Source organism: Styela clava, unplaced genomic scaffold, assembly GCF_964204865.1.
Source record: "Styela clava unplaced genomic scaffold, kaStyClav1.hap1.2 HAP1_SCAFFOLD_107, whole genome shotgun sequence".
In the NCBI taxonomy this organism is placed as follows: domain Eukaryota; kingdom Metazoa; phylum Chordata; class Ascidiacea; order Stolidobranchia; family Styelidae; genus Styela; species Styela clava.
Window position 1 is genome coordinate 25,001 of NW_027556701.1, and position 7,500 is coordinate 32,500.

Consider the following 7,500-nt stretch of genomic DNA (forward strand, 5'->3'; position numbering starts at 1 on the left):
CCGGTCGGAGCGCACACATCTCTCGGTGGCTGGCGGGCGAGAGAGTGCTGCGTCGCCGGCATCGGCGTCGAAAGAAGCAGAGCCGAAAAAAGTTAAAGTACAAACGTGCAAGCATACTAACCTAACCCTAGGTAAGGCATGTTAGAGCGAAAGACAGTAAACTCGAATGAGCCAAGAAAGAGCGGCGTGCGGGGCCGGTCGGAGCGCACACATCTCTCGGTGGCTGGCGGGCGAGAGAGTGCTGCGTCGCCGGCATCGGCGTCGAAAGAAGCCGAGCCGAAAAAAGTTAAAGTACAAACGTGCAAGCATACTAACCTAACCCTAGGTAAGGCATGTTAGAGCGAAAGACAGTAAACTCGAATGAGCCAAGAAAGAGCGGCGTGCGGGGCCGGTCGGAGCGCACACATCTCTCGGTGGCTGGCGGGCGAGAGAGTGCTGCGTCGCCGGCATCGGCGTCGAAAGTAGCAGAGCCGAAAAAAGTTAAAGTACAAACGTGCAAGCATACTAACCTAACCCTAGGTAAGGCATGCTAGAGCGAAAGACAGTAAACTCGAATGAGCCAAGAAAGAGCGGCGTGCGGGGCCGGTCGGAGCGCACACATCTCTCGGTGGCTGGCGGGCGAGAGAGTGCTGCGTCGCCGGCATCGGCGTCGAAAGTAGCAGAGCCGAAAAAAGTTAAAGTACAAACGTGCAAGCATACTAACCTAACCCTAGGTAAGGCATGCTAGAGCGAAAGACAGTAAACTCGAATGAGCCAAGAAAGAGCGGCGTGCGGGGCCGGTCGGAGCGCACACATCTCTCGGTGGCTGGCGGGCGAGAGAGTGCTGCGTCGCCGGCATCGGCGTCGAAAGAAGCCGAGCCGAAAAAAGTTAAAGTACAAACGTGCAAGCATACTAACCTAACCCTAGGTAAGGCATGTTAGAGCGAAAGACAGTAAACTCGAATGAGCCAAGAAAGAGCGGCGTGCGGGGCCGGTCGGAGCGCACACATCTCTCGGTGGCTGGCGGGCGAGAGAGTGCTGCGTCGCCGGCATCGGCGTCGAAAGAAGCAGAGCCGAAAAAAGTTAAAGTACAAACGTGCAAGCATACTAACCTAACCCTAGGTAAGGCATGTTAGAGCGAAAGACAGTAAACTCGAATGAGCCAAGAAAGAGCGGCGTGCGGGGCCGGTCGGAGCGCACACATCTCTCGGTGGCTGGCGGGCGAGAGAGTGCTGCGTCGCCGGCATCGGCGTCGAAAGAAGCAGAGCCGAAAAAAGTTAAAGTACAAACGTGCAAGCATACTAACCTAACCCTAGGTAAGGCATGTTAGAGCGAAAGACAGTAAACTCGAATGAGCCAAGAAAGAGCGGCGTGCGGGGCCGGTCGGAGCGCACACATCTCTCGGTGGCTGGCGGGCGAGAGAGTGCTGCGTCGCCGGCATCGGCGTCGAAAGAAGCCGAGCCGAAAAAAGTTAAAGTACAAACGTGCAAGCATACTAACCTAACCCTAGGTAAGGCATGTTAGAGCGAAAGACAGTAAACTCGAATGAGCCAAGAAAGAGCGGCGTGCGGGGCCGGTCGGAGCGCACACATCTCTCGGTGGCTGGCGGGCGAGAGAGTGCTGCGTCGCCGGCATCGGCGTCGAAAGAAGCCGAGCCGAAAAAAGTTAAAGTACAAACGTGCAAGCATACTAACCTAACCCTAGGTAAGGCATGTTAGAGCGAAAGACAGTAAACTCGAATGAGCCAAGAAAGAGCGGCGTGCGGGGCCGGTCGGAGCGCACACATCTCTCGGTGGCTGGCGGGCGAGAGAGTGCTGCGTCGCCGGCATCGGCGTCGAAAGAAGCAGAGCCGAAAAAAGTTAACAAACGTGCAAGCATACTAACCTAACCCTAGGTAAGGCATGTTAGAGCGAAAGACAGTAAACTCGAATGAGCCAAGAAAGAGCGGCGTGCGGGGCCGGTCGGAGCGCACACATCTCTCGGTGGCTGGCGGGCGAGAGAGTGCTGCGTCGCCGGCATCGGCGTCGAAAGAAGCAGAGCCGAAAAAAGTTAAAGTACAAACGTGCAAGCATACTAACCTAACCCTAGGTAAGGCATGTTAGAGCGAAAGACAGTAAACTCGAATGAGCCAAGAAAGAGCGGCGTGCGGGGCCGGTCGGAGCGCACACATCTCTCGGTGGCTGGCGGGCGAGAGAGTGCTGCGTCGCCGGCATCGGCGTCGAAAGAAGCAGAGCCGAAAAAAGTTAAAGTACAAACGTGCAAGCATACTAACCTAACCCTAGGTAAGGCATGTTAGAGCGAAAGACAGTAAACTCGAATGAGCCAAGAAAGAGCGGCGTGCGGGGCCGGTCGGAGCGCACACATCTCTCGGTGGCTGGCGGGCGAGAGAGTGCTGCGTCGCCGGCATCGGCGTCGAAAGAAGCCGAGCCGAAAAAAGTTAAAGTACAAACGTGCAAGCATACTAACCTAACCCTAGGTAAGGCATGTTAGAGCGAAAGACAGTAAACTCGAATGAGCCAAGAAAGAGCGGCGTGCGGGGCCGGTCGGAGCGCACACATCTCTCGGTGGCTGGCGGGCGAGAGAGTGCTGCGTCGCCGGCATCGGCGTCGAAAGAAGCAGAGCCGAAAAAAGTTAACAAACGTGCAAGCATACTAACCTAACCCTAGGTAAGGCATGTTAGAGCAAAAGACAGTAAACTCGAATGAGCCAAGAAAGAGCGGCGTGCGGGGCCGGTCGGAGCGCACACATCTCTCGGTGGCTGGCGGGCGAGAGAGTGCTGCGTCGCCGGCATCGGCGTCGAAAGAAGCAGAGCCGAAAAAAGTTAAAGTACAAACGTGCAAGCATACTAACCTAACCCTAGGTAAGGCATGTTAGAGCGAAAGACAGTAAACTCGAATGAGCCAAGAAAGAGCGGCGTGCGGGGCCGGTCGGAGCGCACACATCTCTCGGTGGCTGGCGGGCGAGAGAGTGCTGCGTCGCCGGCATCGGCGTCGAAAGAAGCCGAGCCGAAAAAAGTTAAAGTACAAACGTGCAAGCATACTAACCTAACCCTAGGTAAGGCATGTTAGAGCGAAAGACAGTAAACTCGAATGAGCCAAGAAAGAGCGGCGTGCGGGGCCGGTCGGAGCGCACACATCTCTCGGTGGCTGGCGGGCGAGAGAGTGCTGCGTCGCGGCATCGGCGTCGAAAGTAGCAGAGCCGAAAAAAGTTAAAGTACAAACGTGCAAGCATACTAACCTAACCCTAGGTAAGGCATGTTAGAGCGAAAGACAGTAAACTCGAATGAGCCAAGAAAGAGCGGCGTGCGGGGCCGGTCGGAGCGCACACATCTCTCGGTGGCTGGCGGGCGAGAGAGTGCTGCGTCGCCGGCATCGGCGTCGAAAGAAGCCGAGCCGAAAAAAGTTAAAGTACAAACGTGCAAGCATACTAACCTAACCCTAGGTAAGGCATGTTAGAGCGAAAGACAGTAAACTCGAATGAGCCAAGAAAGAGCGGCGTGCGGGGCCGGTCGGAGCGCACACATCTCTCGGTGGCTGGCGGGCGAGAGAGTGCTGCGTCGCCGGCATCGGCGTCGAAAGAAGCAGAGCCGAAAAAAGTTAAAGTACAAACGTGCAAGCATACTAACCTAACCCTAGGTAAGGCATGTTAGAGCGAAAGACAGTAAACTCGAATGAGCCAAGAAAGAGCGGCGTGCGGGGCCGGTCGGAGCGCACACATCTCTCGGTGGCTGGCGGGCGAGAGAGTGCTGCGTCGCCGGCATCGGCGTCGAAAGAAGCAGAGCCGAAAAAAGTTAAAGTACAAACGTGCAAGCATACTAACCTAACCCTAGGTAAGGCATGTTAGAGCGAAAGACAGTAAACTCGAATGAGCCAAGAAAGAGCGGCGTGCGGGGCCGGTCGGAGCGCACACATCTCTCGGTGGCTGGCGGGCGAGAGAGTGCTGCGTCGCCGGCATCGGCGTCGAAAGAAGCCGAGCCGAAAAAAGTTAAAGTACAAACGTGCAAGCATACTAACCTAACCCTAGGTAAGGCATGTTAGAGCGAAAGACAGTAAACTCGAATGAGCCAAGAAAGAGCGGCGTGCGGGGCCGGTCGGAGCGCACACATCTCTCGGTGGCTGGCGGGCGAGAGAGTGCTGCGTCGCCGGCATCGGCGTCGAAAGAAGCCGAGCCGAAAAAAGTTAAAGTACAAACGTGCAAGCATACTAACCTAACCCTAGGTAAGGCATGTTAGAGCGAAAGACAGTAAACTCGAATGAGCCAAGAAAGAGCGGCGTGCGGGGCCGGTCGGAGCGCACACATCTCTCGGTGGCTGGCGGGCGAGAGAGTGCTGCGTCGCCGGCATCGGCGTCGAAAGAAGCAGAGCCGAAAAAAGTTAACAAACGTGCAAGCATACTAACCTAACCCTAGGTAAGGCATGTTAGAGCGAAAGACAGTAAACTCGAATGAGCCAAGAAAGAGCGGCGTGCGGGGCCGGTCGGAGCGCACACATCTCTCGGTAGCTGGCGGGCGAGAGAGTGCTGCGTCGCCGGCATCGGCGTCGAAAGAAGCAGAGCCGAAAAAAGTTAAAGTACAAACGTGCAAGCATACTAACCTAACCCTAGGTAAGGCATGTTAGAGCGAAAGACAGTAAACTCGAATGAGCCAAGAAAGAGCGGCGTGCGGGGCCGGTCGGAGCGCACACATCTCTCGGTGGCTGGCGGGCGAGAGAGTGCTGCGTCGCCGGCATCGGCGTCGAAAGAAGCAGAGCCGAAAAAAGTTAAAGTACAAACGTGCAAGCATACTAACCTAACCCTAGGTAAGGCATGTTAGAGCGAAAGACAGTAAACTCGAATGAGCCAAGAAAGAGCGGCGTGCGGGGCCGGTCGGAGCGCACACATCTCTCGGTGGCTGGCGGGCGAGAGAGTGCTGCGTCGCCGGCATCGGCGTCGAAAGAAGCCGAGCCGAAAAAAGTTAAAGTACAAACGTGCAAGCATACTAACCTAACCCTAGGTAAGGCATGTTAGAGCGAAAGACAGTAAACTCGAATGAGCCAAGAAAGAGCGGCGTGCGGGGCCGGTCGGAGCGCACACATCTCTCGGTGGCTGGCGGGCGAGAGAGTGCTGCGTCGCCGGCATTGGCGTCGAAAGAAGCAGAGCCGAAAAAAGTTAAAGTACAAACGTGCAAGCATACTAACCTAACCCTAGGTAAGGCATGTTAGAGCGAAAGACAGTAAACTCGAATGAGCCAAGAAAGAGCGGCGTGCGGGGCCGGTTGGAGCGCACACATCTCTCGGTGGCTGGCGGGCGAGAGAGTGCTGCGTCGCCGGCATCGGCGTCGAAAGAAGCAGAGCCGAAAAAAGTTAAAGTACAAACGTGCAAGCATACTAACCTAACCCTAGGTAAGGCATGTTAGAGCGAAAGACAGTAAACTCGAATGAGCCAAGAAAGAGCGGCGTGCGGGGCCGGTAGGAGCGCACACATCTCTCGGTGGCTGGCGGGCGAGAGAGTGCTGCGTCGCCGGCATCGGCGTCGAAAGAAGCCGAGCCGAAAAAAGTTAAAGTACAAACGTGCAAGCATACTAACCTAACCCTAGGTAAGGCATGTTAGAGCGAAAGACAGTAAACTCGAATGAGCCAAGAAAGAGCGGCGTGCGGGGCCGGTCGGAGCGCACACATCTCTCGGTGGCTGGCGGGCGAGAGAGTGCTGCGTCGCCGGCATCGGCGTCGAAAGAAGCAGAGCCGAAAAAAGTTAAAGTACAAACGTGCAAGCATACTAACCTAACCCTAGGTAAGGCATGTTAGAGCGAAAGACAGTAAACTCGAATGAGCCAAGAAAGAGCGGCGTGCGGGGCCGGTCGGAGCGCACACATCTCTCGGTGGCTGGCGGGCGAGAGAGTGCTGCGTCGCCGGCATCGGCGTCGAAAGAAGCCGAGCCGAAAAAAGTTAAAGTACAAACGTGCAAGCATACTAACCTAACCCTAGGTAAGGCATGTTAGAGCGAAAGACAGTAAACTCGAATGAGCCAAGAAAGAGCGGCGTGCGGGGCCGGTCGGAGCGCACACATCTCTCGGTGGCTGGCGGGCGAGAGAGTGCTGCGTCGCCGGCATCGGCGTCGAAAGAAGCCGAGCCGAAAAAAGTTAAAGTACAAACGTGCAAGCATACTAACCTAACCCTAGGTAAGGCATGTTAGAGCGAAAGACAGTAAACTCGAATGAGCCAAGAAAGAGCGGCGTGCGGGGCCGGTCGGAGCGCACACATCTCTCGGTGGCTGGCGGGCGAGAGAGTGCTGCGTCGCCGGCATCGGCGTCGAAAGAAGCAGAGCCGAAAAAAGTTAAAGTACAAACGTGCAAGCATACTAACCTAACCCTAGGTAAGGCATGTTAGAGCGAAAGACAGTAAACTCGAATGAGCCAAGAAAGAGCGGCGTGCGGGGCCGGTCGGAGCGCACACATCTCTCGGTGGCTGGCGGGCGAGAGAGTGCTGCGTCGCCGGCATCGGCGTCGAAAGAAGCAGAGCCGAAAAAAGTTAAAGTACAAACGTGCAATCATACTAACCTATCCCTAGGTAAGGCATGTTAGAGCGAAAGACAGTAAACTCGAATGAGCCAAGAAAGAGCGGCGTGCGGGGCCGGTCGGAGCGCACACATCTCTCGGTGGCTGGCGGGCGAGAGAGTGCTGCGTCGCCGGCATCGGCGTCGAAAGAAGCCGAGCCGAAAAAAGTTAAAGTACAAACGTGCAAGCATACTAACCTAACCCTAGGTAAGGCATGTTAGAGCGAAAGACAGTAAACTCGAATGAGCCAAGAAAGAGCGGCGTGCGGGGCCGGTCGGAGCGCACACATCTCTCGGTGGCTGGCGGGCGAGAGAGTGCTGCGTCGCCGGCATCGGCGTCGAAAGAAGCAGAGCCGAAAAAAGTTAAAGTACAAACGTGCAAGCATACTAACCTAACCCTAGGTAAGGCATGTTAGAGCGAAAGACAGTAAACTTGAATGAGCCAAGAAAGAGCGGCGTGCGGGGCCGGTCGGAGCGCACACATCTCTCGGTGGCTGGCGGGCGAGAGAGTGCTGCGTCGCCGGCATCGGCGTCGAAAGAAGCAGAGCCGAAAAAAGTTAAAGTACAAACGCGATGCTAATGAGCGAGCCGTTGTCTCGACTAATATGTAGGGGGCGTTCGATCGAGCGTCTGGCTTGAGCGCTTGTCGGCCTAGCAGAACGGTCGCATTGTTATGCCCGGGTTTTAGGCACCGCTGCAGGCGGCCGGCAGAGCTCTTGTTTGTGCGAAACTGAATGGATCGAGCCCGAGAGAGGGCGAGCAAAGAAAAGACGCAAATCGCTCCGCCTGGCACTGCCGGCGAGAGCGTGGACGTCGCGGCCAGCGACTGTCGAAGCTGAGTACGGCCGCAGGCGATCGCCTCGGTCTTAAACGAATGCGACGAGCACGCGCCGGGCGGCCCAGCAAGGGCCAAGCGCAGCTGTCGCAGCTATCTGGTTGATCCTGCCAGTAGTGATATGCTTGTCTCAAAGATTAAGCCATGCAGGTGCAAGTA

At 56.1% G+C, this 7,500-nt stretch overlaps 1 non-coding gene across 1 annotated transcript in view; it reads left to right on the forward strand.

The window, feature by feature from the left end:
• Positions 1-7,435: 7,435 nt before the first annotated feature.
• Positions 7,436-7,500, forward strand: part of LOC144419536 (small subunit ribosomal RNA) — a 1,810-nt gene continuing 1,745 nt past the window's right edge. Inside the window, exon 1 of the ribosomal RNA XR_013474119.1 lies at positions 7,436-7,500. This exon is cut by the window's right edge and continues 1,745 nt beyond it. This is a non-coding gene — a ribosomal RNA (small subunit ribosomal RNA).